Source organism: Alexandromys fortis, unplaced genomic scaffold, assembly GCF_014885135.2.
Source record: "Alexandromys fortis isolate MF-2015 unplaced genomic scaffold, M_Fortis_MF-2015_v1.1 scaffold_121, whole genome shotgun sequence".
NCBI classification, from domain to species: domain Eukaryota; kingdom Metazoa; phylum Chordata; class Mammalia; order Rodentia; family Cricetidae; genus Alexandromys; species Alexandromys fortis.
In genome coordinates, this window is record NW_026068037.1 from 3332137 (window position 1) to 3343358 (window position 11222).

Below are 11222 nucleotides of genomic sequence, written 5' to 3' on the forward strand. Positions count from 1 at the left end.
ATGGACTATAAATATGCATGTATGTAATTACAGCTGATAAGAAGGCTTATAAATAATACCATACTATAACTTTAAAGAAAGAACTAGAAGGGGCTTGAGAAATGGCTCAGCAGTTAAGAGCACTGGCTGCTCTCTCAGAGGACCTGGGTTCAGTTCCCAGCAACCATATGGCAGCTCATACCTGTTTGTAGCTCCAGGTCCAGGGGTCTGACACCCTCACACAGACATACATGCAAGCAAAACATCATTGTACATAAAATATAAATAAATCATTTAAAAAGTTAAAAAGTACTAGAGAGCCTTGGGGCTATTTTTTAATCATTTATTTTTATTTACTTTGCAAAGGTTTTTTTCATTTGTATTATATATATGCATATGTTGGGGACAAGCCAACAGCATATTTATGAACAACTTTGATGGGGACCAGCTCCAAACTGTCTGGAAGCTGCACTGCTTGGATAGAAGGTCACTACCAACTCTTGTCCTGTTACTTCTACAGTAGAAGCAACAATCCACATTCATTGTACATTTAATAAAAATGAAACTTCTTCTCTCTCCTTGGAGGTAACTAAGGCCCTTGAGACCAAGTCTTGTTCACTTTGAACAAAGGGAATTTGTTAAAAATTGACAAAGCTTCAAAATAAGTGTAAATGTGTCTTTAAGGCTGGCAAGGGCCACAGTTTAGGATATAAAACAACTCTTGAGGTATTCTTAATAGATTTGAAAAACCCAATTGTCTGGCCAATATCCAAGTACGTGTAAACATCTATGTGTGTATGTATACACACGCATGTATCTGATGTACATATGGCATAACATGATAAATGGACAGTTAACACTTGCATAACATGCAAGACTTGATTACGCAATTAAAAAGTGGGAGACCACTGTTTTCATCAGAATCTTTTAAAAACCCACAGCTAATGTAACATCCTATTATTAAGCAACTCTCACAGAAAGGGTATATGACAGTAGAAAACAAGAATTAAGAAAAGGGAGGGAAACCAGGTGTGGGTCTTCCTTCACATTCCACTGTCCAGCTGAGTGACCATTAGCTAAGCATGATTCAGAGCTACAAAATGAAGGGACAGAAGAAGATGGTTAGGGCCAGATCATGGTGTCTCTGCCTTCAATGTAAAAACTAAATTCACTTTAAAAAGGAAATAAAGACACAGGAAATTTCTCACATGCTGTATTAGATGTTTATCTATATATAAGAGACAGGTGTCAAACAAACAAATTAAAAAAAAAAAACCACTAAGGCAAAGAGAAACTTTAACTCACCAGATTCCATCTGTTACATTTGAATTCATGCATAATTGATTATCCATGACTGGTAAGTTCTTTTCTCAGTAGCCGACCACAGTTTCTAAACATTATGTATTAAATCACTACTAAAGTAGACGACATTTCAGAAACAGCAAGGCAGAATAAGAATATTTTAGATGAAAAATTACATGCTGGTTAATAATAATACAGCTGACCTATGTTTAAGGGAGAGAAATTTTAATCATGTGCATATTAAATATTAATAACCTATTCTGTTATTGTTATAATAAGGTTAAGTAGGCTTCTCCATGCTTAAGGAAAGCGAGAGAAAGAGAAACACATAATAGTACTAAAAAAAATAGAGAGACACGAGACAGACATAAGGAAAATGTGTCAATAATAAACAAGAGGAAATGAGAAAGAAGGAGAGGATGAAGGTGGAAGCTAATCTCTATGTGTCATTATGACTGCCAGAGTACTGGCAAAGAAGCAGCATCCTTTTATTTCAATTTTAATCATTTCTGAATTTTAATACCCAGCTCCTTTTGTAATTCTCCTGGCATTCCCCATATGCCTCCATCCCAGCCAAAACACCAGTGTAAATTAAATGGCAGGCAACCACGCGGCTGATGTAGCCTTCTCAAAGAACCTACCAGGTGACCAAATGCAAAAGGTGAGCCTACCTGACATCCCTCAGGACCTCCAGCCAATTAACTGCCTTAGTGTCTGCTACTTTCCTTAATTTTGAAAGGACAGTGGTTAGGGAAGCTACAGGAAGAATTGTTAAAAAAAAATCCGCAAGCCAGTGGTAATACAATAATCAGTGACCATCAGGGCCTGGAAAAATGAGTTTGCTCTCACTGGCACTAAGGAGCATCACATGATTATTTAATTACAGCTCTAATTTTTGTCTCGTGGATGGCAACATATCAACAATTAATAGGGCAGATAGAGGAGAGTGTGTTTTAAAGAGACAGAGTGTGTGTGCTAACACTGTAGGTCACACAGCAAGGCACCACCTAAAGGATGTGTGTGTGTGTGTGTGTGTGTGACTAAATAGAAATGCCTTGCAAATAGTCCCACATATGCTTCAAAAAGATAATAAAATGTTTAAAAGAAGCGTCCTTTATAGATAACTTTCAAAGCATGCCTGTAACCTTCCCGAGAGTTAACATCAAGCTAACGAGCCCTGCTACTGGCTCCGGGTTAAGTTTTTAGGGAATAGAAAGAGAGTCTCATGTAAGCACCCGAATCCTACCCTGTTGGTAAATGAGGTACATAACCACAGTTCTTTGTCTTCATATGTCCATCATGGCTGACATATGCTTTATGGGGTCCTGAGAAAACAGCACTGTATTGGAAAGAGGAGGTTGAGACGAGTCATCCTGGTGCCACTCATCCCAGTATGCTGGGCTCTGAAATATCAGCTAGACCCAACATGGTGGCTCAGCAGCAAATGCAGGGCAAGGCTTTGGGTTGACTCTGGTGACGTTTGTTAGCACAGCCTGATATCAGAGAAACCTAAACAGAGATTTAACTTAATCCTAAAGGAAAGCTGGTAAGGATAAAACAGAAACCCTAACGCTGCAGTGCAAAGCATGATGGCATACATACTTACAGAAGAAAAACATTCAACAATCTTCAGAACTGGGATCATGGGAGGACTAGTGTTCATACAACCTCGGCAATAGCAGGAAGCTAGACAGAAATGCCTCTTTCTTCAATAAATCTTTATCAAGATGAGCTACATTCAATATTTACCCAATTATTAATTTTGCTCTCCTTAGATGAGTGCTTACTATATGCAAGACAGAGAACGCTACCTGTTCAGTCTCTCCTATTTAATCTGTTACAGAAATGTAGCTTCTACTTAATCCCTTTTGTAGTTTGATACCTTGTATGGTAATAGATAACAACAGTATCTAAAAACTTGTCCAAGTAGGAATGCTCCTATGTTTTTAGATGTTCTATTAGGAGGTTACAAGGTCTACAAATCCATGGGAAGCATTTAGTTATTAAAACCCTGTGGTCTCTGTCACTTACTGTTTTGCTGATACAGAAGCCTATATTTGAGACAGAAAACCTAGATTTGAGATTTAGACAATAAAATCATCACTGTGGTCAGCTGTTCAAATATGTTTTAAGTATTGGTTCATATGGAATTGAGAATAATGTAAATTGGCTAACGGACATTGACTACAATGATTCCACAAAAATATTTATCAGGCTAAATCACCTCAGTAAGCTTCTGATGGTCCACGTTGGCCAAAGTCATAAAAAAACACAAGGAAATGTGGGCATCTCAAAATACAGGATGGAAAACCTAACACTGTATCGCAGTAACTGTATCTCATGCCAGGAGCAAGAGTCAAGGAGCCAGTGCACAAGCAAAAGCATTCCATTACTTGCAGAAGTTTTAAAATGAATGTATTTTAGTGAAAACCTTTGATGGTTCTTGACCAAAAATGTGATTCCATACATTCTAAAAGGTATTTTTCAAGAATCTAGCAAGCAGCAGCTTGTATGCAAAAGTATACATCATTCCTTCTTAACATGGTTGTTAATATACAGTTAACATGTCTCAGAAAAAGGCTGTAATTAGCTGTCTACTGCTCTAATAACACTAATAAGCATACAGTATCATTAAAATACAATGACTCCATACACACTAAGGCTGTCATTTTTAAACTTTTAAGATAATGTTCTAAATTGTTTCTTAGTCCTCTTAAACCATCAAAAAAGTAGCTCGCCTCTCCGAGTTTTGGAAGCATAGTTATTAAAATAGGGTTCCTGCCTCCCACAGACTGGGGAACTCTTTTTACCATTAAGCAAGCTATCCACTGTTTCATTTACAGAATCTTTAAAAGATAAAAGGTAAGCATTCGTATTTTGTCCTTCGTTCATTGGTAAAATGTTTTCTTAGTGAAGGAACGGCTTGCTAAATATCAAGAATCACATAGAATTAACTGTTGTGATCGCCAATGCTTCCCATTGTCTGGCTCACTGGAACAGAAAAACCCAATTGCATTCAACATTAAACAGCTAATTATTGTAACAATCTACTCAAGGATACCTTCATTTCAAACAAATGTCTATATAGAGTAAGTGTTATTTTATTTATAAAATTATTACAATGAAATATTTATAATGTAAAACTTTTTTTACCTTAAAGTCTTTCTATACGAAACATTAAAAGGCCAAGCTGTCATGTACACCCTCTTACCAGCAAATCATAAACCCTAACTGAGATCACAGAGGAATCTCTAGCTATCAGCTCTGGCTTCCAGGAAAACTGCATATGAAGAATTACCTACCACACAGATGACACACTGTCTTTTCTTTAAATACCTCAAGAAAAGAAAGTCTAAGAATTTCCCTCATGGGGGCTACTAGGATATCTTACCCCTCAACAATGAATGTCCTTGGCTCCTGGCCCCAATTATCTGTAGCTAAGAAAAAAGTGTTATCCCCAATACCCCACAGAGAAAAATGCCCACCAACATCCCAGAGCCAAAAGCCTGTCAGTTACTGTGGTTGCAACCCTGATTCTCCACATGGGACTGAGTGCCTGTACTAACTTTTCTGACACTTACCCTCTCGGATACCAGAGGCTGATCTCCAAATCTATCCCTAGAAGAAAGGTCTTTGATGGGGTGACAGTGCAGAAGTTCTTTCTGGCAGGCTAGTAAGGCAGGCACATCCCAAAAGAGGTGGTTACCAGTTGCCTAGGAAGCAGCTGGACCATGTCTGCAGATCTGAGGGTGCGTCACAAATCAGGTCACAGCTCTGAGTAAAGTCCACCCCCTTCATCTGTGTACAACGCCCTCTACTTCCGGCACACCTGGGTGGGGGGAGAGAAAGGAGCAGCTGAGGGAGGGAGGCTGGCTTAGATCCACAGCATTCTAGTGGAGTCACAACCAGGTGGAGCCAGACAGCTACCTCTTCCGCAAGCCTTTCACCCTCCTTACTGGGACCTGCACCTCTAGATACTCAAAAAATGTGTTCGACAATGAGTGGCTCTAAAATGAGCGCTGGGTAAAATAAAATAATATACACCAAAATGTTTTGTCCAGCATGGTCTTCCCTCCCCTGGAAACAGAGCAGACACTGCATGTTTGGTTACAAGCTACTTCAACAAATATCATATAACTGGACCAAATAAATTTCAGCAGAAAGTAGTGATATAAATCCTGGGATATCACTTAACTGCTTTTCATTCCTCGTAACTGAACTGGATCCCCAATTAACTGAATCACATCCATGAAAGTCCATTGAAGAAAGTGGTTAGAATTACTATTACAAGCCTGCAGACAGCAACAACTGTGCAAGTGATACAGAATGACTTGAAGGAATAAAAATAGGCCAATATGCTAGAGAAACTCTCTACTACTAAATCTCACCCGGAATACATATACACACAATCTGTATCTATTTACTCTAAAATGAAATATCTGATCTTTAAAAAGACTTTAAAAAAATAAACAGCAAAAGGTACCGTTGGCATAAGATCAAAAGTACAAAATAATGTGTGTTAATGTGTTGATCACACTATGAAGACATCAAGTTTAAATAGACTCACCATTGAGAACAGCAGTTAGCAATGATATATAAATTACCATAGGAGATGCTTTTTCTTTGGGAGAGTGGAGGGAAGGAGCATCGTGTAACAGATTTGATTTACATGCTTGCTGTATTAAGGCCATATTCCGTACTGATGTCAGAGGAGTATGTGGCTAGAGATTGACAACTGGGTACAGGCAGTAAGCTCGAGAGCACCTTAGACAATTTAAACAACAATAAGCAATTTCTCAAGTTAATCATGAGTTTGGGCATTCAACTTTAGAAGGATGTTGAGGTTTCAGGGGGGTTCTGAAAGAGAGGGATCTTGAATTGGAAAAGAAACAAGTGTATTCAGTATTTTAAAATAAAAGTGGCTACAACCCTTCTTTTGAGGATGGCAGATTAACCACAAGAAAAACAAGAAGGCAAGAGTGTGTTTAGAGGAGCTGAGAAACAGTCATTCAGCCAGGAAGCCCCCTTGATAGGCTTGTTTGCAGAGCTCCATTTAACCCTGCAGCAATCTGTCCAAGAACTGGCAAGGCAGAGCCCGGGCCACGGGCGTGGTCTAAGGAATCAGATAGTTTGACCGATTTGGAACTTTGTAGAAAGCTAATTTAGTAAACACATGCTTGACTGTGCTTGCACACATGTGTGCACAGGATCCTCAGGATGGCTGTGTTCAGTGGCCTGCCAGCGTGCGGGGAGCCAGATGCTGCGGTGAAGTGCAAAGGAAAAAGTGCCCAGCGTTTCTCCCAACTCGGTTCACAGGACAGAAATGAGAAGATGAAATGATTCTTCTTTAAAGTTTTTCCAGTAGGGAATGGGAAGAAAAACTCCTCTGGAACCCTTCCTCCCAGCCAGGAAGAGTGTGAATCCCTGGGTTACAGCCCAGGTAGATATTAAAATAGAGACAGAGCCGTTATTTAGTGGTGACAGGAATATAAATACGTGCACTAACCTATAAACTGGTATTTACTTCAGGAAGGTAAGTAATATTTTTCCTCTGATTGCTGAGCTGTCAGTTTAATGCAGCGTAAATAAACAGTAGGTGCCTGCTAGCTCGAAGTAGGAAGTGCTCTTGCACACGAGGAGCAGATTACTGAAGCCTGGTGCTCATCATGCTGAAACATAACTTTCATTTTACCAGAAAATATACCCTACTGTGGGTTATTTTTCGTGCCTGATCTATTAATTAACTTAACTCTATTCTGCCAAAATGTAAATCAATTTGTAAAAAAAAATCACCACAGAGTTTTGGAATATGAAAACCAAATCAATTTCAAAAGCAAATACTAAAAATGAATGCTTCATATAATAAGCACAAGCTATTTAATGGCAAAAGGATAAAGAATATATTTATATATTTAAATAAGAGAACTGAATAACCTGAGCTATTTACTTAACACAAAATCTTCCTCTTCTGCTAATTAAAGGCAACTGGCACCTCTAATATTCTGTCACCTTATGCTAGTGTGGTCTCTCCATATACAAGCAGAGTTTGCTCTCTGGAATGTCTGAAGGGAAACTATTTATAGGAATTAAGCTGTAGTGTCTTATTTCAATAGGAAGAACTCTGAATATTCCAGGGAGAGCAGCTAGGTCTGAAGATCCTCTAGCAGCATTTGTGTACAACGTGCTTTTCTTCCTATGCTGCGTATGGCACAAAAGTATGGCCGTATGCAGCAGCTGATTTTCGCTCCTATAGATGGGTGCTGAGAAAAATGTTTTATGGCCTCATTTTAAATGAGAATTTATCTAAAAAGTATAAAAGGGCACTTGGTGAGGTCTCCCATGTAAAACGTGAACACAGTTCTGATATCCAGTCAATAATTTTCAAAAGAAAATGAGGGTTTTTTTTAAAAAAAAAAAGAATATTTTTGCATTCAACTATAATGTCTAGACATAATTAGAAGATTGATTTAGTCATGTGCATTTATGTACTTCATCAATTCCAAGTACTAATATAATATTAATTGCAATCATCCAAGATAACATGTATGGAAGAAATGATGTGTTTCTAAGCAGGGCCTCTCTGTGTATGTCCTGTTTGGAAATTCACAGAGCAGGTGGGAGCCGCTAGAGTGCTTTAGAGAGCCCCTGCTATATACCCATGTTGTGTTTAGCTTAGCACTGTTTGTAACCAAAAGATTTTTACAATAATGAGGAACAGGTGCCTGTCACCTGACCTTTTAGGCCTAATTTACAACCTACAACCTGTCACATGAAAAAATAATTGAAATTCTCTCCTAGATTTTCAGACCTTGCTAGTTTAATGTGTTTCTCAGCCATCACTCTGCAGCAGCTTCTCACTCAGTCACAGGTTCATATAGCTGGCAACAGACTTCTTTGCAGAATAAACTAATATTCATTTTGTTGTTGCTCTTGTTTAAGATGCCGGGAGACAAAGGAACTACTTTTGTAGATTATCAACCAACGGAGAATATATTAATTTTTTACAAGTGAACAAAAGACATTCCTCTTGAATACTTTTACATACAAAGAACTATTATTTATTACATATTTCAGCTTGTGGGAAAGCAAGGAATGCACTGATTCTGGAACCAGCTATGTGGATTTGGGAAGTTCTCTAGGTCTTTATCATTGTTCTCCTACCCCTGCCTTGCATACACTTAAAGAAGCTATTACTTCAGGGAGGAAATCCCTATTTGTTCTTTTTTCATCCATCATCTGTATTCATTATTCAGAAAGGAAAACAAAATTGAGCAGTGATTTTATTTCTCTTGCATAACCTTGTTACATGTAGCCATATTCAAATTTAACAATGCTTTGTATTTTATTGCTACTGTTTACATATTATGTATTACATATGACTGAACAACTCTACATTTAAAATATTGCTTCCATTAGAAAAAAATGAACTAATAAGTGTCAAATAGAGATGAAGAATCAATATTCTTGGTATATTTATAAGATGCGGTCATTTAAAATGCACACAAATAGGATGCATATTTTTGCTACTGTTGCATGTTACATAGTATGCACATTGCTTAAAGTGTATTTATTTAACAATGCCCTTAACCAAGTTAATTAAAGTATTTCTGCCTGGTGACTGTGTTAAAGCTTGGGAGGTATGAATGATGCCGTCAGTTACTTCTGCTAAGTTAAGTTGAAATTAAGCACTTATTATAACCTTTCCTAACAATGTGAGAAAGACTGAGTAAATATATTAAATTTGTTTCACAACAGATGCTTGGGTTGTTAATATTTAAGATGCCTATTCATGCTATTCCTGTCTGCACATTTGTCAAAAATGTAAGCTTGAATGCTAATGTTTGCCAGCAGACTGGAGCAGCCAGTGTATGCACTACTACTGTTCTACTAAAATAATAAGCCATAGAAATAAAGAGCCGCTGCTAAGTCAAAGCACAAGTTCTACCTGGGAGATTCATAAAGGTTTTTAGAACCAACACTTCAACCCTAGCTTTCCTGGGACTTAAAGTATGGCCTGACTTTATTTATTTATTTATTGCAGGAGAATTTGACTACAGAATAAATCTCACTCTTTCAGAAAATCCACTTTGGATAAGGTGTAAATTTAAGTAAAGTTTGGGAGGCTGAGCTACTGTCAGCAGCCTAAACACTGTAAATTCCAGATACTGCTTAAGGAAGGACAAAACCTGACTCCTAGCAAAGAGAGACCCTGACTCAGGCTCAATTCTCTCTTCTGTCTTTTTTGGAAAGTCGGGTGCTCTGGCCTCCAAGGCTACAAACAAACATGGAACCCCCCATCAATCGCGAGCAGACAGGTTCTCTCCAGGGAGCCAGGTGTCTTCCCTGTCCCTATGGCCAAGTGAAATCCAAGTCTTAACCCTGGAAATCCAGTACGCCTCAGAGAAAGTTCTCCCTGGAAGGACGCAGAGGTCAAAGTTGTCAACGGGCATTTTGAGAGAGATGACCCCATGGTTGACATCTTGTAAAGTAAAATCTGGTCCTAGTGGAGGCCAGGGCCAAAAACCTACCCTGAGCTCTATGCTGCTCTCCGCTCTCGGGGTTCTGTGTTCATCCCAGAAGGGATCTCTTTAGCGCCTTTTGCTCGGCACAGGTCGCTCTCCGGACCTGCCACCTGCCCCCTCAGTCCCTTGCATCCCAACTCTCCAACCCCAGTTCGGTCGCCCGGGGAGTTCTGCAGTGGAGGAGCTCTGGGAAAGGCCACAGCTCTTGAATGTGAACCTTCACCGGGAAAGAAGGAGTTGACCCCAGGGCTGCACCTGTGTGGCCACAATTCCAGCTAAGACAGCGCGCATGTTCCCCGGCCTCCCGCCCAAGCCCAAGCCCGAATCACCCTCCAGAACCGACCCGCGATTGCCGGCGAGGGCTCCATAAGCGCTCTACTTCGGCTCTCAAACTCTGGGATCCAACTTGAGCGCCCAGCGCCCTGGTGGTTCCCGGGATAGATAAGTTGCCACAAACTTCCCGGGCCCCTCTTCACCGCCACCCGCCACCAGCCAAGCAGTGCTGGTCGGGAAAGGATAGGGGGAGATGGGCCGGGATGGGATGCTGAGTGAACTGCAGATCTGGCGCTCGACCTTTTCACTCCACCCGGCACCTCGCCGCCTTCCAGGTACCAGGGCTTACAGAGTGGCTCCCCTTTCCCCGCTTGCCCTCTCAGGGCTTCCCCACTCCGCCTTTCTCCTCTAAAGAGGGCCGTCCCCACGACCTGTACAAAAGTATCCAACCAGAGTCTGCCAGGCAGGTGTGCGAAAGAAGCAAGGACACCAAGAAAGTACGCTTCCCGGCCATGGCCCTCACTTTACCAGCCCAGTCCTCCCGCGTGCCGGCGCGCGCGCGAGAAGGGCCAGCAGACCCCGGCACGCGAGGGGCGCAAAGCCGCCCCAGCCGGGGCCGCCGAGAAGTTTGGATCGGTTCCGCATCCGCAGAAAAAGGAGGCGAGCCGAGCAAGAGACCCAAAGCGTGAGCAGCACCGGCAGGGAGCAAAGGAGCGGGACTCACTCAGGCGTGGAACCGGGGCAGCGTGGGCCAGCGGTGCGGGCCGAGGCCGGGTCGGCTCCCCGCGCGGGCGCGCCGGGCGGCGGACTTCCCGGGCGGTGGCTGCAGCTGCTGCCACCTCCCAGCCGCCGAGCTGCGGCCGCCGCGGAAGTTAATGGCAACTTGACTTCAAGTTGTCTCCTCTCCCCATCCGAAGTGGGCGTTTAAAGGGGGCAGAGCGCGGCGAGCAGCGAGCGGGGAGCGCGCGGGGCCGAGGGGGAGGGGAAGGGGCGGGGGCGGGGCGGGGCGCGGGAGGGGGCGCGGGAGCCGCTCTGAGCCCGCAGTGTACAACGCGGCACGGGCGATTGGGGCGCCCCCGCGACAGCCCCCCACCGCGGCCCGGGGGGCGCGCGTGTCAGACGCGCCGCGCAGTCGTCGCTCTCCAG

The 11222-nt window shown here is 42.0% G+C and overlaps 1 protein-coding gene across 1 annotated transcript in view; it reads right to left on the reverse strand.

Moving 5' to 3' along the window:
• Nucleotides 1–10963, reverse strand: part of Satb1 (SATB homeobox 1) — a 91012-nt gene extending 80049 nt beyond the window's left edge. The window contains exon 1 of the mRNA XM_050165086.1: nucleotides 10801–10963. The gene's annotated coding sequence lies outside the window, so the exon portion shown is untranslated. The remainder of the gene's footprint in view (nucleotides 1–10800) is intronic.
• Nucleotides 10964–11222: the final 259 nt, after the last annotated feature.